Source organism: Eleginops maclovinus, chromosome 1 (assembly GCF_036324505.1).
Source record: "Eleginops maclovinus isolate JMC-PN-2008 ecotype Puerto Natales chromosome 1, JC_Emac_rtc_rv5, whole genome shotgun sequence".
Taxonomy (NCBI): domain Eukaryota; kingdom Metazoa; phylum Chordata; class Actinopteri; order Perciformes; family Eleginopidae; genus Eleginops; species Eleginops maclovinus.
This window is the reverse complement of record NC_086349.1, coordinates 20,097,835-20,123,432: the sequence shown is the minus strand read 5'-3', so window position 1 is coordinate 20,123,432 and position 25,598 is coordinate 20,097,835. Positions and strand designations below refer to the sequence as shown.

The 25,598-nt window shown below is 39.0% G+C and overlaps 1 long non-coding RNA gene across 1 annotated transcript; it reads left to right on the top strand.

Annotated features, from left to right (window-relative positions):
- The first annotated feature begins 2,724 nt into the window (after positions 1 to 2,724).
- On the top strand, positions 2,725 to 5,604 carry LOC134867878 (uncharacterized). Its single transcript, XR_010166194.1, has 3 exons — positions 2,725 to 3,118; positions 4,276 to 4,367; positions 5,241 to 5,604. It is a non-coding gene; the product is annotated as an uncharacterized LOC134867878 (long non-coding RNA).
- The last annotated feature ends 19,994 nt before the right edge of the window (positions 5,605 to 25,598 follow it).

The window sequence follows — 25,598 nt, the reverse complement described above, 5'->3', positions numbered from 1 at the left end:
CAGCAGAAAGACTCTCATTGGCCGAGGTCCCTCATCCTTCTAACGGTCAGGCACCATGTGTCAAAGACAGCATTAAGGATAAATACAGATGTTACTCTGGTTTTAGATTATTCCTCTACACTGCTGCACTTGATGCTTACATTATTCACAGAACATTTGGCTGGCCTTGTTTCCATAATTTCATCAAATAATCAATATCTGTCAAATCAACATTTGTAGCTATCATTTTAATACTAATTCAGCTATATGTTCATACTGAATTAATCGATTGAAATATAAATTTTCTGGGAACCGGAGATCTTACCAACTGCCTAAGTGGTAAAAAAAAATGTGGGCACAAAACCAAGACACAATTAGTTCACATTGATAGATTACAGCAAAGATGCTCAAACTTTGATACCACAGAGGCTTAAAGCATGGTGTGATGTGAATGGTCACTTCCATGTCAGTCTCATTTGGATGTCCTTGCATAAGGGGTTTGTTTAAAAAATAATGAGTTTCAATTAAAGCAGAGTATTATGCTGCTGTTCATTCAATTCTATTGTTCATTATTATCGCAGGATTTTGCATTGTATCCCAAAAGGTAGAGCTCATGTTGGATGAACTGCACTGAAACAGAAAGAGGTGATCTTTCTCTCCTGATACATTATTGAAACCCCACTAAAATTCTCCCTGGTGACAGAATAATCCCTTCATTTTATGTAGCCATTTTATTTTCACCCAAGCAATTTTAGGATTTGCGAGAGGATTCCATGTGGGACACGGATCAAAGTAAAGTGCTACATAAAATGAATGATCTTGAAAGGGCTAACCAAAAAGAGACTCGCCAGAATGGGAGCTGGTGCTAGTACTCCGTGGAGAGATAATTATACTCTTCTGAGGACTACTTCAAATTAATTTGAAATATAAAAATGTAGTCTGTTGGGAGATAACATTAAGCCTCCTGTTATTCCTCTAATGTCCCTTGGTATTCAACATTTCTTCCCTGTAATAGTGGATTAATAGTTAACATTTTCCATGCAGTTGATGTCTCTGTCACTGTGACAGCTATACCCTCACATATACTGTATATCAACATATAGCATCTTCTTTATTATAAGACGTGACACTGGTGATCAGAAATGTGTGCTGCATATGTACATCCCAAAGCATTTATTTATCAAAAAGGCAAACATTCAAGATTCTGACCCAAGTAGTGGGTGATAGGAAAAATCGGCTGACTTTATTTTGATCAATAAAATAGATTCAACGTTTTTTTTTAAACCTGGGGCTGATATGCTTTTCACATGCGATTAATAATACATGAAAGTTGGCCTTAAAGTTTCCTTCTAAACTTAGAAAAGAGTGAGTCACTTGACATACTGTATGTCTCAAGGGCATGTGACTCAGCGAAGAACCAATTTGTTTTTGCGCATCATTTTTAGTAGTCTCATAAATAAAAGCATCAGGTCTCAGCCAAATGCTATGTTTTTGCTCTGCTGATGTAAACTTATTTTGAATTGTCTTAAAAGTGCATATGAGTCAGATGACTAACAAAAGAGATGAGGGTTGAAGGAAGAAGCATACGTCATGCAGCATCCATAGTCACCACTGAGAGGCAGTGACACACTGCATGGCTGCACAGTGTGCTTCTCATGTTTGCCCAGCTGTAGTTTGTTTGCCATCATCCTCCACCTCCCCATCCACTTCACTACTGCCTCCACTGATCTTAGGTAAACGATGATGAATAACAATTAGGATCTCTGTGAACAGATAGCAAAAAAGAGGCCAATATCAATATGAAATTTTATAGGCAAAATCTTTCATCATTCATTTCAGTACAAATGTTGACAGAGCATGCCTTAGCACCGCTCAAACAGCACAATAATTAAACACTTACTCCAAACTGATGTGTGAGCAAATAAATTGGACACTGACACACATACACACAAAAAGAGGACAACATAATCACATCCATTCAGCAGGAGAGTCATTAATGGTTTTAAATGAGGACGAGCTGCCACTGATACAACTGATCTGTGTGTGAAATGGAATTAGGTGGCTCAGGATGACAAGAGGAATCTTTTACAGCCAATACTCATTTCTCATTGTGGCAGTGTAAATGATGCTTATTGTCTACTGTGGGTGGTTAACAAATGACACTGACAGCTCACATTTTCTGCTTTCCATTGACATGTAATCAATTAAACTGATATAATCATCTACATAATCACTACATAGCCTAGTTTTCTCATTAATAATCGGTATCTAGAGTAAGTAGGATATCCACAGGTTACAAAGAAAGTAAAATAACTCAAGTCGGCTCTGCAATAGTACTTGAGTATTTCAATTGCATGCATACTCTACAAGCTACCATTAGCCAACATATAGGACACTTTATATAGGAAAACTTTGCCTACTTTATTTTACAATATGCGTTTGAAAGCTATGGAGCCCAGGAAGGGACATTCTTTCGCAAAGCTGTCTTTTTTCCACGAACTTTAGACTCCACCTCCCTCTTTCCATGGTCCGTAGTAAGCTCGGTATACAGTATAACAAACATTAAAATATACTTAAAGTAGAAGCTCTATCGCACTTATCGTTTAATAGAAAACCCGGTGAGTAAACCATGCTGCCTTCAAGACAAAAACCAAGCCTGACCGTGACGAACTGATGTTTCGCTGTTGAATTCTCGGTAGCCTCCACTTAAAAAAATCCCAAAGTTTTTCCCAACATTTTTAAATATAGATTACCATAACCAGTCGAAAGTCAAACTCTTGTCTTCTTCTTTATGTTCGGGTTTTGGAAAGCGTCGTTAAGGTGCTTCATCGCAACCTACTGCGTTGCAGCGTGGATCACACATACGTCCCATTATTTCAAATACACACCTATGACAATACGTCACCAACAGGTGCAGGGAAGCTAACATGCTAAATGCTAAAACCCTCATGGTGGACGTTCACCATGAGGGTTTTCTGCTGTTTTGGACAATAACCCCTGATGTGACTGCAGACGCTCACTCTGCTCAACAGGTTTGAACACTTTGAGGGATGGATGTCCCCTGCACGTGCACAGCAAATTAAGTCTAAGAAGGCCTAAGGTACTCAGCACTCACAGTCACACAGAGCTCTTCAAAAAGGTTAGTACAAAAACACAATGTGATGGTTGTACACGATTGTACAGAGGACAAGGTTGTTGTGTGTTGTTGTTGTGTGTACTTCACTTTGTACAAAATCTGTGCAGCTCGTTTCTTTTTTCCTGTGTGTGTTTGTTGCAGCATCCTCTGTTGGGTTCATATTGTTTATAAATCTGCTGATTCTAGAAGAGTAGCTTAATGTATACATGTGGATTATTTTCCTTGTTGCACCTGCCGTGATTTAGCTCTTTTTGTTTGTTGTCTAATATTTTGTTGAATTTTCTCAGCTTTGTCTTGGGTACTTTGTGTGCACAGGGTCAATTAAGTTGTAAATAAACATTGTAATGTGTTGTGATGTATAGGAGATATGTTGGCATTGTAATGCAACTAGTTTGTGTTAGGCTTCTTAATAGGTCAATCATAAACCATCATGAAAAAGCCTTCATATTTTTTGCTTTACCATACCATCTCCTCTACCTCTTTTAGATGTAAAGCTGTGGCGTTGTCTCATTGTAACTAACTTGCTTTCACTTATGAGGTAATTTTTCATGCGCTTAAATAACATAAAATATCCTTAAAATAACAGCCTACCTGAGTCACATATTCTAGTACATTTTACATTCCCTATTGTTGCTAAGGATTGTTATATTGCCTCCACTATAAATATCTGCTGGTCAGTTGAACCCATAGACCGTATGGTTGAACCTCCCTGTAGGCCATATGCACCAACCCCAACACACATACAGTATATCAACAAAACTTCTAACAATCGATCAGAGCATCTCAGTGCCTCATGTTGGTCTCTGAGCAATTAGCCTGCTTGCATCCCAGTGAGGACAGCAGTTTGTGGCTGATCTCCCTCCATCTTCACTTTCTCTCTTACATTTATTGATCCCCCCCTCTTGTATTGAACATGTTTTTTTCCCCTTAGCGTTTGACTGTCTGACACATCTAACTGGAGGTGTGACAGCTTTTACAGCTTTTACGCTAATACCCTTTATTTGCCTGTAAAAAGCTATTGTTGAGAAGTCGGTAATGGATGTGTGCGATTGAGGCTTTTAAGACGGTGTACTGTACATGTGTGCTGGTATGTATGTAGTGTGTGTGTGTGTATGCTCTTTGTGTAGGTGTCTCTGTCACAGGGTTTATTTCTTTTACAGCGCTGTCGTAAAATATAGACATTTACCGCCCCAGAGAGAGGAGCCATTTACGTTTCACAAGAAAAGGTTTCTGGAGTCCTTAGAGATTCTGGGTGGGTATTGTATAGTGTATGTCAGTTTAAACGTCTTTATAAGGTAGCCTTCTGAATGAATTACAATTATATCCATGTGATTATACACTGAGTACCTATGAAAATAGAAACCCACAAACACTGTGATATAATTCAACCTGATGGTCATAAATACATCATGTAAACGTTTATATTGTTCCCTTCATTTCTACAAGGTATCAAGAGAGCCTTAAAGTTAATGGAGATGTACTAGATCACTTTGACAGGTGTTTTTATATTGCTTTAGCCCCTCCATGTGTGATAATTGGCAAAACAAAATCCCCACAAACAACATTTGTTTACAGGCGGAATAATGGCTCTGTTCCAATGAAAGCCATTCTGTAGATATTCAGATAATTCCTTAAGTTAGTCACATGAAAGCTCTTTTTATCATTTTTCTTTCATTAAAAAATGACCTCTTTAGTAATTGGACTGTTTGTCGAGGTAAAAAAGACATCCATCCAGAAAAGACATTTGAAGATCAAATAATTTAGTCGTGTTGAACATTTATGGAGGTTTTATAAACCAAGCAATAATAGTATCAACTGCCAGAATATGAAAAAGATTTGTTTAGAAAGTGAAAATCAGGAAACTGTGCCGTTCTGTTGTTCTGCTCTGTGTTTTTCTGCGTTTCTGTGGTGTAGATCTACAGGGAGATCTGTTTAGTGAGACCCTTGAGCCTGGATAAATGTCTATTCTTTAAATTAAATATAAGGCTCAGCCTCAGTCCAGCAGTAATCTTTAGTTGCAATATAACTTAATGAATTGGAAAGAACTGCTGATGGACTGCATTAAGTAAAAAAGAAAACTTATCACAAAGTAATCAATGTTTCTATTTATTTTTTCATCTCCCAGTCAGAGGCCTAATGACACAGTTGCCATGCAGCAGTTGGGTAAACACGACGGAGGCTCCCTGCCGGCTGCTGCATGCGGTGACCTGGGAATGAAGGCGCTCAGTCGTGCTGACTCGGTGAATCTGAGCACCACAGAGGCTTGCTTGTCACACTGCCAACTATTCGATTTGTTTAGAGACACAATATGGCCGTCTTGGCTGTTTGCTGGAAAAGACGCCAGGGGAGCCGGTACTTGCCAGCCAACTTTCTCTTGTCGCTCTTTCTCTCTTATTTTTCACTGTGAGGCCGCACTCTGCAGGGAGTGTTTGAAGAAGGAAATGTGCTTTCATGGAATATTCAAAGCCGTGATCAAACATCCAATGTTCCCTGAAACAATTCAACATTTTGACACTTTCATTGTCTACTGCTTGATTTATGGCTTTCAGCCTCACAATAAATTCATGTTGCTGTTTTTTTCCACAGTTCTTTAAAATATGATTGTTTTTAATACACATTAGTTTGCTCTTTAAATGTCTTAATGAAACAGATTCTAACACAGAAACCTGTTAGAATTATTTGTCCTATGATAAATAAAAGCCATTATCATTTTTACATAATGACTGCATTAATCGCTCTGCTAACAAGGTTATCTTGAACCTGATCTATCATCCTTCCCTTCACCGCAACAATAGCAGCTAATAGCAACTGTCAGAAGAATACAACGCTCATATTAATGTAGAAGTCATCATTTAGCTCCATCAAAACTTCTACTTTCTGAAAGCTGTATGCTGTATGCTGCAATAACGAAGATAAAAGATGGTAACATTAAGCCACTCATGATTAGTCAGCGGTGATTCGTGGGCAGATTGCAGATTCGGTATGCGTCTCTCTTGAAAGATCAGGCTGCTGTCTTTCTATAATTCGTACAGCAGATATAAATCTTTAGAGATGGGCTAGATATATAAAGATATATATTTCTTAAATGGGAAGTAGATTCTTACAGCTGGGCACTTTTTGGCAAATGCCACAAACAAGATTTTTCAGTCATGGATGAAAACTTGGTGCATTAGTGAGTATTAAAGGCAGCCTGGTAGTGTATATGTGTTTCCAGAAAAAACACAAGATGTTTAAATGTTGTAGAACATGTGCTTTAGTTTACCTCATCAACAACTTGGACATACCGATAGTTGCATTCAAAAGTGTTTTTGTCATTTCAGACTTTTCTCATCATGTTCTTGCCAAATCTTGCTTTCATCTGATGCTGTGGTTTTCAACTTGTGTGGCGGAATCGGGGGAATGAAGAAAATCAATATACTGAATGTGGGGAAAAGAAACATTAAATCCAAATCTGGAAGAAGTTGAGGAGTTTGTTCTGCTAGAATATTTTTCTGGAAAGTGTGACCTTATTATAGCAGAGACTTTAACTACTGCACAACTGAACCTGAAAAATGTGCAGCTTCTCCATTTGTCCTTTAGATTTAAAATATTGTGCCGGTAAAATGGCATTAGCAGAGATCATAAGGATTTTATGAATCTAAGTGAGATGAATGGCTAGTCAGGGTAACGCTTGATCAATACAATTAAAAGCCAGCTTCATCGATAGCTACTCTGATGTCAAAACTTTCCCTCTGTCACTTCGTCCAGCTCATCATAATCTGCTTTAATTTATTTGTTTGCACTCATCTCTCGCTCATCTGTTAATAGTATCATTAACATGTCATACCCGTTCTCCTGTTGTCTTGGCACCAAGGGTGAAACTTTTCCCCTGTAATGGGCTCTGTATTGAACATTCACTGGTAATTGAACAGTAATGAACTGTTCTGTGACCTGCGGAGTGTGAGTAATTGATTCTGAAAGTGGTGTTTGTAGGCACAATGTGTGTCTACAGTGTGAGCGGGCACTGTGTAAAAGGCAGCTGTTGATACGGCTCCGGAGAGTCTCGTCGCAATTCTGGCCCATAGATGGTGATGCTGCACTTCCTGCTGTTTGAGCACATACACCGTGTTCTCACTTTGTTTGGGCTTTGGGTGATCACACCTCCTAAAATAAAGACACAACTGTAGTAAGAAGCTGCAGGCGATGACACACTATGGTTGGAGGTTTGTTTCGTTATGTTTGGGGATTATTATGTTTCCCTGGTAGCTTTATTTAGTTAGTTTACAGCTCCTGACTGCCTCTAAATCTATCCTCATTAATCTCATATGTTTCGTACTATTTCGTGTAAGAGTTTCATCTTTTCCTAATTTGAAGAAATTAATTGGTCAACCTGAACAGCAATAGACCAATCACGTTTTTGAAACCGTTACTTGGCCTTTCTTTCTTTAGGCTCTTCAACATTGAAGCAGTGTGCATTGTTCTTAAGTTAGACAGATATTCAGCATGGAGGGTGTTGTCCACAACCAAAACCTTACAATTCAGCAATAGTGTAATCACTGGATTAAATCAGTTGTTTATCTCTCATATAAGTTGCTTACTAAGCAATCATTTAATATTATAATATATCGACTTTAATTATAATCCTATCACTGTATTCATCGAGATATTTGAATGCACAATAACAATGTCTAAACTAGATGATAATAATAAGCACATAACTATTCTCACAAAATCTGATCACACTCCAATAAATAAAGCTATTCTCTTGTTTCTCTTTTGTGTATCCATGCAAACATCATTGGTATGTAGATGCAAATATATATTTGTTTTTCTGTATAACTTCCCTTGAAACTTTTATGTTGATTTTGCATATGACTCCTTAATTAAATGAGGAAATTAGCCTGCAAGGCCTAATAGCTTATTGTACTTGTAACCAAAGTTAATGTGCATGCTACGAGCTAACGGCATCATAGGAAAGGTATATTTAAAGAGGCCATATCATGGTCCTTTTTAAGTTTCATATTTGTATCTTTTACCTTTACTGTGACATGTTTCCATGCTTTAATCATGGAAACATTAAAGCACCTATTTTCACCCTTCGTCTAAAAACAGAGCCCAGTCTGCTGTGTTTGGTTAGCTGGCCGGCTCTGTTGTGATTGGTCAACTGATTAGAGATGTCCCACCCCTTATCTTGTTATGTACAATGCGCTGGAGCACTAGCCAATAGAAGCCAAATGTTAGATAGTGATGTCACTATGTTACAGAAATGAACAAAGGAGTTCACTGGAGGCGTTTTAGGGAGGGTTGGGAGTGTTGAAGAGAAACTCCTTCTGGAGGGAACACAGGGATTTTAGCCTCTGCAGACCATTTACATGCACAAAAACCTATATAACACTACAGACAAGGGTAAACCATAAACGCATAGTAGTGCCTCTTTAAAATAACAAGAATTTCCCTGCATGGTGAACAAGGTGCTGGTATGTCAGAGTTTAGAGTAATAACAGAGCTGTTTGGTTTGAGGAAGTTTCCACTCCAGCAACTTCTGCCAAACTGTGATAGCATAACGTCTGCCAACACCGCGGTTATTACAAATCTAATCTTTCGACTGTTGCTTGTCCAAGAATAATGTTCTATATTAAGTTTTCAAACCTCCCAAGACTCCTCATAAAACAAACAATATTTCAATTTCATTTATAATATTTTACTATGACACAAGGGCTCTACCCCGATGCTTTTTATTTCCATGTCTTCTATGATCATGAGATGCTGCTGTCTGCATCTTCCAGCCCGCGGCTCCGGGTTTCATTATTATTCTCTAACTTTCCCTTCATAGTAGAGTTGCCTTTCTCTTTTTGTTGTCTATGCTGTTGAAGATGTGAATTTTTCAAGTGGAAAAAGTGCCACTGATATGATTTGAAAATCGCATTATGTGCCAGGCCAGAACAGAAAGCTTGACAGGCCTAGCAACAGTTACTAAGGGGGTGGGGCTTTTTTGAAATGGTCAGCTGCGACCTCCATACACTCCACAACCGATGTCCTTTATACAAACTTTAGTTTTCTGCCCGCCGTCCTCTTAAATGTGCACTGTGGAGTAGCCGCTGCATTAACCTCCCAGTCACCTCCCAGGCTCATCTCTTTCATTGGCCCTTCACTTTAATGGTCCTAGTGAGGTTTTGCCTTGAGCACAGATGGTGAACAACATGAAACTATGGGGACCATCCAGGCTTATGGCCAACTGCTGCTCTTTGTGTGGGCAGGTAAACTGTTTGGAGAGGGATGTGGATGACAACAGGCCAGGCGTGATGAACACATTAATCTCTGATGGCCGGATCATTGAATAAAGATGTTAGTTTTAGTCTCGCCTCTTGTGGAAAACAATTGGTTTTGAAAGAAGGAAAAAAAAAAACCTAATCGGCAAGAGAGCTTGTGATTTCAGCTGAAGCGGTCGGCAGTGTTTTATTCTGCAATTTGTATTGTGGTCAGGTATTTGAAAAGGGGGCTGAAATGGATTTGATTGCTTTTGCTTTTAGAAGTGATGAAATTCACCACCCATTCTATGAACGGAAGTTACTGTGACAGTCGCTTTGCCTTCATTTGCTGCTCTCTTTTGGGAACACTGGGACATATTGTAGTTTATCTGAACCCTGTTTGGGCTATGATTGCAGCTCCCCCAAAGGTAAATGAAACCATGGAAGATCAGTGTTGATGTGTAACAATCCATTTATCTGGACTGATAAGATAGACCTTTATTTTAAATTGGTCACGGTATATTTGTGTCACCAATAAATCACATTTGAGACAATTTTGTAAATTAATATAAATGCAACCCCTTTTTTAAGAGTCTCATATTGATTGAAATAATAAACAAATAAAAGTTGTTTCAGTGCAGACTTTGTGATACCTAAAAATAATGTATAGTTGAACAGAACATCAACATAATGTTGTTATGACACTTGTGATTCAAAACTTAATCGTAGGTTCAAATAAATGTCAGGCGCCCTTCAAAGAGGTTGTAAATATGTTTGTTTTGTGGCTCACAGAAAGAAGAAATCAGACCGGGAGAGAGGAGTGCAAGTTGTTTGAGGAGGAAAATCTGTTGAGCTTTATGTATAAACGGCGCAGAGTAGCCAACCTCCCCAGCTCCTAATGAATGCTTGACTGAGTGGAGCAATTACAGAGGACAGCTCCATTAAGCCATTTACATTTGCTCAAAGTTAGATGGACTTTAATTTGCTCTATTTGGAAAAATAAAGACATGTTTGTTTTTGAAACAAGCCAGCTGCATGCAGATTTACTGAAACTTTTAAAATCTCTGCTGTGTCAACGTGTTGTCTGTAGTGTATGTGACTCTGAATAATAAACAGGCTGCTTATGGTTGACAAACTCATAGTGTATTTTACATGGCAAACCCATGAAGAAGCTTGAATTGCCTAAACAGAATGCTTTATTTACAATATTAGAAACCAGTAAAGCATACGTTAGATATAGTATAGAAGAGTTTTCATTGGGAATACTTTCTTGCGTGTGAAATCGCCGCAGGGAAAGCTGTCGATGCCAAGGTTTTTGGATGACCCTCAGTAATCAGTATTTTTCTTGTTGATTTTATTTTATCAAGTTGAAGATGGTTTTTCATGCTTTCAGCTGCAAAAACAAATTTCTGCTCACCTCCATCATATTGAGGTCATGGCAGAAGTTTCAGCAGCAAACATCAGAACACCTCAGAGAATAAAACTATCTGCATGGCTAGACACTACTAGAGTGAGAAGATTTGTGTTTGGATCAACAAGGATACCAAGGTATGCTTAAATAAAACATCTGCACAAAAGATTGATCTGCATTTTTGCGTTAATGTGACGCAGTTGGATTGAAATGAACTTCCCCTTCATTTGTTTCCGGATGTGAAATGACCCGCCTCCTTCACATTGTGCTGGACATGCAAAACCGCCAAGGTCACAAATAAAGCCGGTCTTACAGCGGAGACACTGTTTGATTATACTGAACAGCCAAATAACAAAAGCCTACAAAAGGATTCTGATTGCAGTAAGTGCAAGGACAGTGACAAAAAAGGGTTAGTTATAGTGAGAAGTTTGATAAAGCGCCGTTTAAAGAGCAACTTTGTTGATTTTTGGGTTTGTTTCTCACTGCAGTTTAAAAATTGTTCACAGCTTGACAGAGGAGCTACAAGGCCTACGCAGAAAAACAGTGAATGCATATTACAGCAGAGCTTCACTTTATTTATTATAGTTTTCTTATTCAATACATTCATCCAAATTCAACCTATTTAGACTATATATTATCCCGACAAACCTCCTGTTCTATTTTCATTATTGAGTTCTGCATGAACCATTAACAGTTCAACAAAAAACACATATTCCTTGTAGATGGGGTTCAAGTACAGTGATTGTATAGGAATAAATATTCATTTCTAATGACTCCTGTACATCTAAATACAGATGTTATTGTGGCAGGACCAGACATTGACCTCTAGGTGAAATCCTTTGGAAGAACTCACTAAGGGTTTGAAAACAGACTCTGACTGCCATCATATTCATGTAATCCTTACAAATCAGTGTATCTTTTTCTCTGTGCTTACTTAAACTTTGTGTCAAGGCTGCTGAAATTGGAGATAAAGGCCTGTCAGAACACATCATATAATAAGGTGACAGGGGTTGCAGGAGTTGATCTGATTAAATTACTCTTTGTAGGAAGTGTCAATTCAAGTGCTACCTGAATGCTTCTGAGGCATGCGACTGATTGGTGAAGGCATTATAATGAAAGTATAGAAATGCTGACATTATAATGAAGCGCCTTATAGCACACAGCTGTTTACAGCACACTCAGTCCCTCAGGATGTGCCTGCTTCACTCTCAGAAACCTCCAGCTATGCTGTTTATGCTATTGTGCATAACCTTGCTTCAATGATCCCATCAAGAATGACTACAAAGTGCTTTCACGTTAAAAATGGACTTGTAAATTATTTTAGAGGGGATACAAAACATTTGCAAAGGCGGCATATTTATGACTCTCAGTTAAGTGATATATAATATTCCTTGAAGTTCCATTATCTATTGTTATACTTCAGTTGTATCTTTAAAAAACAGCTCCAAAATACTGCCCCATCCTACAAAACTCATTCAGAGCTGTTTGATATATGCGGCAAAAGAGGTTGTCTCCATTTCACACATGGGCAGAGATGGGCGAATTTATTCAGTGCTTTTAGGAACATGATGTTCTGCACTGATAGGGGCTGGTGGACTATATTTTGCTCAGCCGAGGTGATTAAAAGCACTTTAGAGACATGAGAATTACTGCTTATTCCTCTTAGCCTAATGCTCAGCCAAGAAAATGATCTACCTACGTCTTTTTTTTCCTTTTTCCTTTCCTTGACTTATGCACTTAGGTGTGTTTCTCTCCTACTTTTCTGTAATCTCCAAGGTACTCCCTTGTTAAGTTCTCCCCAAACGTATCTATTATTCCTATTTTTTTAAAGCTCCTTTACCACCAGGGAGGGACGCATCAGACTGCAAAGACTTTAAAGCATTGCCAGGGGAAGGAGGGCATGGAAGCAGACGGAGGACGGTGCATTAAAGACTTTAGAAGTGCTTGGGATAAATAATCATATTTCTATGCACCCACGATGCTGGAAAAGCACCATCTGGGACAGGCCATGGATTTGCATTACAATATAAATGGGAAGTTGCTGGAGCTGAAAGGGTGATGTGAAGTCATTCAGCCAGCCCCCTCACTCTCTGACAGGTCGCATCCCCCCCCACACCACAGCAGGCAGGCGCAAGGCACTTTGTTGGCGCACGGTACGCTGACGTACTTTTGTCGCTCGACTGCCCCCCCCCCTCTCTAAACCTCGTCTTTTTTTAACACGCAAACTCATCTTCTTTCAAATGCCACATCTCCACACACGGAGCAGCAGCCGATAGCGTATGCACCAGTGGCTTCTCTTTCAGATGTGATCTTCAGTGAACCCTCAGAGCTCTGTTCAGTAGATGCACAGGAGACAAGGAGACGAGCAGAGAGGAGGTGTGAGAGGAGGTGATGGTGGCATATTGCTACTAAATAAAACTTTATATCATGCGCTATATACATAAGCTGCTACTCCCTAAATGAGCCTACTAGATCGAAACACATTAAACTTTGTTTGTTGATTTTAAAAAAAAAAGAAAACTTTTCGACTTCTCGTCTAATTGCAACATGCAAATGCATTCTCCGATATTACAATTTGAAAGCTAAAGGGCACAGGTAATTTATTCTTGTTTTATTACAGCTTGTATTTTTTTCAAACTTTTTAAGCCAGAGGGTTCATTTCCATTTGTGCATGGATGAACCTCACAGGTTGAGGCTTCTGATTCTGACGGCACATAAACAGATTTGAATACTTCATGGAAGTTGGCACCACTTTGCATGACAGAGCAACGTTGGCAGCAGAGAGCTGCAGATAAGCATCGTGTTCGACTGACTGACTCCGCTGTAGTCTGACTGTGAGGATGCACTGAGCCTGCTGAAACAGTCTCTAAGTGGTATACTGTGTTTACCGTTGCCCCATAAGAGCTCTAACCAAGTGATTACGTTTATGGGATGAGCTTGTTGATTTTGACACATTACGATCGCTCCGTTTTTCCCACAGTGGTTATTTCTTTTGCTTGTCTGCTTTAATATTCAAGCAATTTGATTTAGGCCCTAGCCTTTATCATCAAACTTTAAACGTGACACTTGCTGTAGCACACTTTTTGACAACGTACAAGACCCTTCTGTTTCTCTCTTATGTATTCATATAAGCACATCTCTCACCAGCTTCCACAATATAAATATGCATGGCAAAACATGACATGAAAGGAAGAACATAATGCCGATGACTTTCTCACTTCTCACACTCGACACCAGTCACACGACATACGCGTAAAGTGTTTTGACTGTATAAAGCGCAGGTCGCCAAAGAAAAGATAAACACTAAACTGGAGAGAATAAATATCTTTGCAAGTGTTTTTATATTAGATTCCCGTAACGTTTGATCCATTAGCAAGACTTGCAAGCCTTCTGGCAAATTACACAAAAGAAAGTGACACATAGAGGTGATAAAAAAAGGATATAAACTCAATAATGAGACAAAACTGGATCTGAGCAGATGCTTGTGGGACCCTAATGTGAGACAGTCAGTGTTTCCCACCAGGCACTGATTTATTTCCCTCACAATGGAGGAACATTTGTGCACTTTTTGGACTTCTTCAGCTGCATGACTCTACTTTTTGATAAAGGAAATAAGTACTTTCGTTATTTGTTTGTAATTATGGTGGATTGAATTAAAGTAGTTTTTTCGTTACATTTGTTTATGCATTTTAGACTTATTTTCTTCTACTACACATCTCCATTTAGTGTTTCTACCTTTTGTATTGCTTACCACGGTGTCTTTATTCTGCAGACACACAAGACATTTTCAGTTGCTTCAATATATATTTGAATATCTTCCCTTCCCTTATGAGGTGACACAATTGTTTAAAGTAGCTTGCCAGGACTTTGCATGACTGCTTTTAACATTTATGTATATGATATAGTATACCTATCTGATTCAGTGTAATGCAAAGCATGCTTTGACAGATTATGTACTCTTAAAACCATCTTTTTAAATTGTGATATAGCCTTGAATAATAGAGAAGTATGAACAATTGATGTTGAATCAGATTTGACTTTATTTGTGAGGAAATATAACTTCTAGTGTAGATGATTTCTCCTTCTGATCCTCACCGTGTTTTTCTAAGGAAACGGAAAAGGACAGCATTTCGGATCATAAATGAAACTGAATAGTGGAGCAGTGAGCTCGGGTACAGAGGTGATGTTGGAGACTTTTTCAAATCTATCCGCTTTGTGTGTCTTCAGCTGAGGAGACCTTTCAGTCGACTATCACATTGTTTTCTGCCATGAATCCCACAAAGTTCTATCATCCGAAAGGCTGGATGATAGCAGCCTTTGTTAAATGTGGCTTTGAAATATCACACACTAATCGATGCCATTTCAGAAGTGCAGCTCCTGTTAAGTTTGAATAAAATGTGATAAACCTTGCATGCAGAGATAATACTCATTAAAACACGCCCGCTCAACACTGCAATTCACTATTCTCTGCAAAAATGAGAAAGAAAATGACAAGGAAAGGAAAAAGAAGGCCGCTGAAAATCCATGAAATGAAAGCATAATTATTGTATCTGCTTTCAGAACATTAAAAGAACAGACCAGCTGTGGTTTGTCCCTTCTTCCTGCTCTTGCTAATTTTCCATAATGCCTGCACTGATAGTAGAATTGCTGACAACTCGTGCCGCTTAGTGTTTTTACCCTCCATCTATCCCAGGTACATTATTTTTCTGTGGTAGCAGTTTCTTTGAACATTAAGAAGAAAATTCAAACACTTCTCATTCATTTTGGAATGATTTGTTCCTGATCAAAAGGATGGAACAAGCAAAATCACAGTCGGCGCATGCAAGCTGCTGTTTGAGATTTGTCTCTGTACGATTAGACATTTCCAGAGCATCAACAAAACTCTTGCTGAAACGCAAACACATTTGAACCACTGGTGTGTTGTTGTTAAGATAAGATTAAAAGCTGCTTCCTTAAAAATAAACACACTTTGTCTCTGCATAGACGCTCTGGATATTATACATGGATACATTATATTAATTCATAAGTTTAGTATGCTTTAGTTTCCACTCTCCACTTTTTCCTCCCTGAAGTTTTTGTTTTAGTCTGGACCGCTGCTCTTTACTGAGCTTTAGATTTTGTGTCAGCTCAGCTGCTATTCTCAGAGCGGTATTAATTGTTAGCTCGCTCTTTGGTTTGCCTCATTTAAAAGGTCTTTGGTTAATTTAATGGATCGCAGAGTGAGCTTTTTAAAGTACTGCTGTTAAAAAATTGCAGACGGTTATCATACATCATTAATCTAAAAATACTTTGTAACAGGAGTTTCTTTTCTTGAAGTCAGTACTACTCCAGGGTGACTTCATGCACACAGAACAAGCCGACTGGAGGTCAAACAAGGTTTTAAAAAAAGAAGGGTAATCTTACTCATGACTGAGTCCTCTGCATTACATCGGAAGATCAACGAGTGCAACAAACACATCTGATAGTCTGCGATATTGCACTCAGGGATTTGTTTTATATGGTTGAAAGAGTTATTCGTAGAAAACTGCACATTAAAATGTCACTTAATTTTTTATATTGGGTCCTATTTTCTTTGGAAATAATAACCATTCTTTTTTTAATCAACAAGCAATTTTATGTTTTTCCACAGTAAACACAAAAGCAGGAGTAAGGGAGAACCGAGTACATTCTTATCTCCATTATTTATCCCAAGTAATAGAACATCAGTAGCAAAACTACAACAATAATATTACAGCGTTGCAATACTCAACTACATTATCGCACGCTCTTTCTCATATTGTGCAGTGAGGTATATGTTTGTGAAGATGATGAAGAAGTCTCCGGAGACACCAGCTTGTACATAATAAGGTTTATTACAAACAGCATAGTGTCATACACCAACACGGGTAATACGAGGTTCCCAGAGCCAATTGTGGAAGCCCTCCCGAAATCTCTTTGTGCATACAATTTATAGGAGAAAATGTGTGTGCGTGTCCAATGTGTGTGTGTGACAAAATAAGGTGAACTATATGTTCATCCGACATGTCTTTCGTGTACCCAAATAAGGTGTGATATATGTTTGTCCAACATGTCTTTCTCTTACTCATCCATGGAGGCCCTCTGACGTATTCCAGAGGTTTGCTATACAACACCCTGTTGCACAACATCACTCCCTGCACTCTCTATCACCTCAGAGAGTAACTAACTGTATATATGAACCGATTTAACTTACTGTATATATGAACAGATTTAACACACCACAGCAGCTTTATTACAGGTTACATTCTGAACCATATACTATTAACTCTGCGATAGTTCACTCATACTTCTTGTTAAGTCATCAAGAGTGCTTTCTGCCCTTTGCTCTCAAGCTAAATCCTTTTCAATCACCTGCAGACTGTACCTAGCTACTGTATCACCTCAGTGTTTCACCCGTGTACTGTAGCTAGTCTACCTACTGTATCTACTGTATCCCCTACTGTATCTACTCTACCTACTGTTTCACCTCAGTGTTTCACCCGTGTACTGTAGCTAGTCTACCTACTTTATCTACTGTATCCCCTACTGTATCTACTCTACCTACTGTTTCACCTCAGTGTTTCACTTGCAGCCTACTGGGCATTAACCTATTTTTCAGTTTGCTTCAATGCAATGCAATGTCTTTGCTCTGTCATTGCAGGTTTCAAGTTGTTCAGGTGATTGAGTCAGGGGTGAATCTTTCGATATGTCTAGATTCCTGCGTCTGTTCCAGCAAACCAGTAACTGTCTTCCTGATGTAATGCAGCTGCCCACGCTTTTGACCTTTTTGGAAGCTGACATTTGCAGCAACGAGAAACATCCTCCTGCAATATTTATTTTTAATGAAGAAAGTTATTCATTATTGCTGGGACTTGTCTTGTGTGAGACTCACAACAAAAATGTCTCTAGTTAGTAAAAAATGATCACCTTTGGTTTTCTTTAAAAAACGATACAGGTGAAACAAAGGCAGTATATTGTGCTGCACAGCAAGATAACAGTAGTGGTAATAAAACATCAACAACTCATGATGGTGAACATAATAAAGGCACTACAGGGAGAATGTAGTGCTTCTTCTCTGTTTATTTGCTGCTGGCCCGGCGAGGAAGTTACCCACCACTTCTGTGTTAAAACTTCACTGTGGTGGGTCATTTTACACAAACAAGCAGTTACTTTCATGTTCTAACAGAAATACAGAGTGATTAATTTTCTTTTATTAAGCCATTTCTCTGCTTTTGAAGTTTGTTTCCTTCTGAAGATGCTGTCCGTATTAAGTATGTTTGAGTTTAGAGTAACAGTGGACTGAATAAAACCTTAAAAAGTAGTTTTAAGAATGAAAGCCCAAAGCTGTGCTCTCTCTGTAGAAGTGAAGTGGAATTGCTGAGATGTACAGTGCAAGGGTGTACTCAGTGGTTTAACTGCACTGGGATTTTTGTGTGTGTGTGTGTGTGGAGACCTGCTGCACTCGTATCAGGCTCACACTCATAAATCAATGTCGTGTTTTATTTAGAGACGTGGCCAGCTCCCTCCCAGTGAAACCCCTCTATCTTACCGAGTCCGCGGGTGAAGACGGCACACATGAACACCACCAGCCACGGCTTTTGTTATCAGCCGAATCATCACAGGAGCCCCTACAATTTCCTCCCCCCCCCTTCATTCTCGTACTCTTCTGCCTTTCATTTGGAAACGCAGCATCCTGTTCTATTACCTTCAGCTGTGACATTTACTCACTCTTTTATGATGAATTCATAAAATCACAACAATGATAGCACACTGAGAGTGCTTTATGGAAACTCATTATAGAGTATCAGTCTCTGCCTGTCTGTCTCTCTCTCTCTCTCCCTCTTTCTCACACACACATTCACACTGTCTGCCTTTCCACTGAACATAAAAACAACAGAAGCGGCACACTGATGTGAAAAGTTTGACTGTGAGCTTTCTGTGGTGTGTTCTGATAAGGCTATCGACGCTTGGCTGGGTGATACGCTTGGTGAAGCTGCAGTCTTTGTTTCTCTGAAGTCTGTGAAAGGATTTCAGACGGTCTCTTTGCCACATTAGGCTGAATGTTATTTGTAAAGGCAGAAGAAAAAAAAACAGCCTGCGATGACACAGACTTTCTAAGTAATATTTTGGATGTTTATTTTTTAAGTGAATGACAACCTTTGAGAAACTTTAATCATGCTGCTGTGACAAATACGGAGTTGAGGAATATCACGTTTTTGGTAAAGTGTACCTCATCCTTTCTCCCCTGGCTTTATTCCTGCTTTGAAGGAAACTCTGCTACTCCATTGTGTAGCCTGTCTTTCTCTGGAAGAATTTAATTTAGTAAGAATGTCATTCATTGACAGAATATGTCACGCTGAACATTTCCAAAGACATGATTCTTTTAGCAGGAAATTACAAAAATCATCATAAGTCTGCACAACATCTAGTTCACACAACACAGCACTGTGAGAAATCTTCTTCTGCTGTGCACAGAGGACTCAGCGATTCCAGCCTTCATCCAGCAGCATAATGTTTTCTCTCGCTTCTTACATCATCACCTCGAATCTTAAGCAACCTCAGTGACCAATCCCCTGATTCCCAACAATCGCCACCAGGTTAGCCTGTGCCAACTATATTACCATGCTCTCTGGTTTGATGAGAAAACTCATGCGTACAACACAACCCGAAGGCTGAGTTTCCATTACAGACCTAGCCGTAACTCAAAACTGCACGCTTTGCTGAGGCACTCGTGAGCTGCACTCTCACTGTTGTTATAGCAGAGGCAGATAAGACCCTGTAGCTCCAGGTGAGCTCACCAAAAGCAAGATGTACATCATCAGAGGATGGCAATACTTCAGTTAAACTTATCTCTTCCGAAGTGCATTGCACAAACTTGTGAGATGCCTCATACCCGCGTAGATGCTTATTGGCTATAGGGTCTCTACGCACAATGCTATCTTGAAATGACGTATATACAACTTATTTGTTCAGCAGTCTATGCTTCAGGAGAAACATAATGGCTGTTTTGATTGTGTTCACTGCCAAAACATTTTTATAGGAATGTTTTACACTAATTTATGGAGGAGAATGGGGAGAGTGGTAAACATACCGAGGTTCCCGGCACAATTAGAGTCTTTTGCTTCAAGCCACCTTTTACTTTTTCTATAGAAAGCATGATCTCACCTTAAAGGGGCTATATTATACTAATTTTCAGGTTCATGTTTATATTTTGTGCCTCTACTGTGACATGTTCCCATGCTTTATGGTTCAAAGTGCTTACCTTTTCCCATACTGTTCTAAATTGAATGCTAAAAAGCAAGACATAGAAATCCCCTTTGTTTTCACTCATTCACAAAGATTTTTCAGATTAATAGTCATTTGTTCTGCAGTTGGAGCACAGCTACACAGGAAGTAGGGCCCCTAGTAATGCGGATCTGTAGTCCTGCATAACGATGTAGTTCACCCTGATGGTTTGCTTGAAGAGTTTGAAAGGTTTGAAGTTTCCTGAGAGGTTGTTTTTCCTGTGTAGCATTTGAAAGACCCATCATTTTTGAGTTCTGTCCTGTAGGAGACAGAAAGCCAGTGCAGAGGTGCTCGACTCAAATGTGTTGTTTACATGTTCTTGTCAGCACTGATCTAGATGTACTGGAACTTCTGGAGACTTCTGCAATGCATATAACAACCTAGATGCCTAAAGGGGATAGAAGGCCTCGTCCTGTTTCTCTGACTGCCCTTCAGGATGCTTTGAGTTGGATTATGTGGCCATTAGAAGGCTTGTAGTTGATCTATGGAGAAAACCAAGTTGTTCATGAAGCAGTGCAAAGATGTTTTTGATATGTCGGTTGAATCACTAAAAAGTATTCTGACTGTTTTACAACTTGGTGAAAACTATTCCGGTAGGAAAAGTTTCTGGGGCAAAGGTTGTGGTCTTACATAAGGGCAGTGAAAACTGCTTTAAAGGATAGATAGTTTGAAAAATCTCTGAAATAATTGTATCATATTCCAAAGGCTGGAATATATTTGAAAATTTGAAGTAAGGCAAGACTTTCGCACATAATATCTTATATAAAAAAAAGTGATACACACACACACACACACACACACACACACACACACACACACACACACACACACACACACACACACACACACACACACACACACCCAGCCAGCCAGCCAGCCGAAAGGACAAAGGCCATAAATAGTAGCACTTGCATGAAAGAGATAGCAAGAAAAAGTATTCCTGAAAGTGGTTTCTGGGTGTATCTGTGTGGGTGTGATGGGATGGCAGGAGCTAAATCTGAATAAAGTAGACTTACGTAAACAACACAGACTCAACGGAGAAGCCAGTACAGAATTAAGTGGGATTAGAGACATTTTAAGAACAGTCAGGGAACGATTTGTAATCCTTCTCTGCCACTGATCATTTTGATTGAAAGAAAAAACATTATATATATTAGAGTTCATTATTCCCAAGTGTTTCTAACATTCTGATAATGGTTACTCATTGCAGGGAAGAATTGAAAAGGTCTAGTAAGGATTTCAGTGAATGAACACGCGTACACTACAGCCTTGCTATGGCTGGATGAAATGGAGCCAGAAGAGTGAAAAGAGGGCAATTTTCTGCCTGTGGTGTGTGGAACAGAAAGTTCTGCTATGCTTCCAGTTTTGTCATTTTCCAGTGGCACCAGAGGTAAGAGCAAAGTGTCTGATGGAAATGACACCAGAGCTGCACACACCGGGGAATATATCTGCTCAGTAATGGAGGAAGATTGAGCAGATGCGAAGGGTGGAGGATTGGAAATGAATGGCTTGTGAGCAGCTACATTTCTCTGACCAGGCTTCATCATCAGGCTTCATTCACTATTTCAGTTCTTCGTCCATCTCCTTTTTCCTTTGTCAGCATGACTCTCATTCCTCAGTGTTCATTTACCGGCATTCATGGATTTTTTTTTTTTATGCTTGTCCTTTTACAAGACGGGAAAATACTTAAGGTTATAGAGGATTTATATAAAGGATGTGAAGTTGGCATGAAAATGCCACAGCAAGAATCCTACAATAAGTAAAGACTCTTAGGTTGGCAGGCGGAGAAGCCCCTGGATTTGCAAAGACTGAAAAGGTATGTGTTCAAGGACACATTTCTATTCCTCACAAGCAAGCCATTAAATGTATGGATGAGTAACTTGTATGGCGATAACCTCCAGGTAAAAAGAGTGTGGTATAGGTGATGATGATTGTGTGTACCTGTGTCACACAGTCTCGGTTGCTTTTCAAGTCGCTCCTCCGTAGGTTACAGCAAATACATTTAAATCATTTTTTATTACCTTTTGTGTTTTACATATAGAGGTTTTAGATTTCCATAGTCAGGTTACAGAGCTCATTAGTTCCTCAGCGACTAAGAACCACCATTTACAAGAGATGTTCACCGCTAGTTCAGGAAGTAGTGTGCACTCTACTCAGCGAGGTGTAGAGTTATGGTGCAGAGGTCAGTCCCAGTAACCGACATGGATATTAAAGGCACTGTTTGGGTTGGTTGTGTCCTGAAAAGAGAAACAGAGACATGTTGGACGGTAAACCGTTTACCAAAAGATCTGAGAAAGAGCTAACATGTGAGACGCAAAGAAATCTCGCCCTCAGTGAGACTGTATCGCCTGTCTATTTGCTCTGTTTTTCATTGCTTACATATGAAACCTTACTGCTGAGGACTTTGCATGTACAAGTATTCAGGAATAGAGATGTAAAGAGTGAACTATTTTAAGACAATATGTTCCTTTGTTTGTCTGAAATTGTCAAGCAGGAGAAGAAATGCACCAAGGCTTTCTATTTGTCAGTACGTACTGTATGTATATGAAAGAGAGGTGACTTGTGAGAGATAATACGCAGACACGTGACGGATGAGTTCCGGTTGTTAGTTGCAGTTTAGTTGATGTTTATTCCAGATATTTACATTACCACAGTCGAATGATTCATGAATGTTTGTTGTTGTGAGCAATCTGCCGGGTCTGGTTGAATCGGTATGCTCTCGCTCTTCCTGTGTCCTCTCCTGTTTCCGGTAGCCTATGATCAATTTTACACACCCGGTGCCAAGTGTTCAAAATAATATTGCAGTATAAATATTAATTAAATAAATGAACATGCCAACAACACACATACAATGGCTCTGATTTGGACATTACATTCCTCTAAATCCCCAGCATATTCTCTAGAGCTACAGTATGGAGCATCATTATTTAAATCCCAGGTAGGAAATTATACTTAGAGAATTATATTTAAAATAAAGGTACAGTATTCAGTCAATCATGTCATCATCTCGTCACAATTATTTTTACTTTTGAAAATCCTCTTGTGTAGACCCCAAGCACCAAGTACCAGAGATGTCTTCCTTTGTCTGCACGTGTCACACAACCCGACTGTTATTTACTCTTGTGTTGACTCAAGTGTTTTCCTTTTACACAAGGTTGAGGCCCGATAAAACAATACTATTTTACTATATTACAACATATTCAGGTGATTTGTAATGGTTACATTTATCTAACTTCTACAAAAGTACCGTATCTTAGTAATATGAGACCTTGTTCTTTCCTTTTATGGTGGTTGACGGCATACTCTCTCCTTTGATTGGCTTTAATTTCCATATTTATTTAGTTGAGTTATTTAATTCTGCATATTGAACTGACATTTTAGCCACGCTAGAGCCACAGATTAATTGCCATGGAAATATAGTAGCAGAGATTTTTCTTTGATACACAATATGATCTTAATGAAAAGCCAGGTCCTTAAAAACAGCAAAAAGATGAAAAGCTTAACTCATCACGAGGAAACGGCAGCTCTCTGGTCTGGAAAGCGTTTGTGCTGTGGTTGCTTTTCAGGTCAATGTGCCTTCATCTCAATGAAGAAATAAAAACACCTATCCCTCACTGGACTATGCTAATGGGAAACAGCTGGAGCTGAAATGTCACCTCAGTCATGTTGGCGCTTTGCAAGCAGCTTATTGCTCAGTTAACCATTCAGTGTGAAGCAGACTATGCTCAGTGTTGACTGTGTTTGTGAGTATAGTGTGTATTTGTTTATTTGTGTGGAAATTGGCTGGATGCTGCCTGTGAAAAAGGATCGCTTTATAAAGATTATCTGCCGGGTTCTCATTCCTCCACTTTTATATTTGGCGTCCTTTTCATTAAAACATCACTCTTTCATCCTATGTTTGCTCTTGATTTTATTGTCTGGTAATTGCTTTTACAACTAAAAATGGAGGCCAGTTGCTATGGCTACGATAAATATGCCATGTCGTGAATAATATATATGTTCACAGCAATTTTTGTGCTCCGCTGACCCCAAAAGTCTGTAAAGAATAGATAGATTAATAAATAAGAACTAAATACTTTCCTGCCAATTAGACTAAGACTACGCTTACACTTTAAAAGGTGCCGCTGTGTTCATGTCTGAACGACAATAATGGACCTTGAAATGAAGCTGCCATATTACCTCTTGTTATCAGTTTCTATGGAGTTACTACTGAGTGCTCTGTAGTCTGCATGACAACCTTTGTGAGGTTGAAATGATAAATGTCCTTTTCTTTCTTTCTTTCTTCTTTGCCTGTTGTATCTAGAAAATCCAAGAGAAAATATTATTTTATTATTATTCGATCTTTCGCTTTTTCGCATCCTATATCTCTGAGATGTCCTTGCATCAAGATGATCCAGTTTTTAAACTACAGTCAACCAAGCAGCAGGACATTTGTTTAATGGAAAGGTTTTTTTAATGCAAAATTAGGTTTAATGAATTGTTTATAATGAGCATTAATTGTGATAATTAGTGTTTTAGGAATTAATACCCTACTTATCTAGAAATACAGTTTTCTTTGCTAAAGTGCTAAGTGGCCTTATCATGCTAATTTTCAGGTTTCATATTTGTGTTTTTTTGTTCCTCTACTGTGACATTACAGGTTTTAATGTTCAAAAAGAACATACTGCCTGGGAATGCAGCAACTCTTTTCACCCTCTGTCTGAATCCAGAGCCCAGTCTGCTCTGATTGGTTAGCTGGCTCTGTTTTGATTGGTCATCTGCTCACTTGCAAACTTTGGGATTTTAGCCTTTGCAAAAAAATGCATGCACCTACATGACACACTACAGGAAAGGGAAACCAACACAAAGCAGTGAGGGATAAAAACATGTAACAACCCTCAGTCCTGTGTCCTTGTCCTGTTATCTATTATGTCTTTTACATAACTTTTTCAGTACTTTAATTTTAAACGTCCTTTCTTGTCTTCCTGTGAGCACTGAACTGTTTTCAGACAGTGGAGATATACAACAGCACTTGATTATTAGCTAAAAGGTCGTAACTATAGAGGAGTGATATAACATGGATACTTTCAAACAGTGTGTATTCATTTCCTCCTCCTCCTCCTCCTCCTCCTCCTCCTCCTCCTCCTCCTCCTCCTCCTGATCTAACGGCACAGGTGAGGAAGTTGTGGGTGGAGGCCAATAGTCCTCTGCAGCTTTGCATCTCACTACGGCTCTGTGTTGCTGCTTTGGAAAGATCCCCAAAAATCCTAAGGCCTAATATTTTTTACAAGCTACAGACATATCTTAGAGTGCTAGATTGCTATGATCAAAGAGAGATTTGTTTCTAGATATTGATCAGTTATTACTTATGCCGCTTATGAAAATGAACTATGGAAGATCTCTGGAGTGTCAGGTCCGCACATTGTCCGGAGTATGCCTCTTGATTACAGAAATTATTTATTTGCTTAAAAACAACTGTCTCACAATCTTGTTTATGAAGGTCGATTTTAAATATGCCTGTAGTTGTTAGAGACGTTTAAGCTTCTGTATTCAGAAGGTACCTGACAACTGCTGTTTTAAAGGT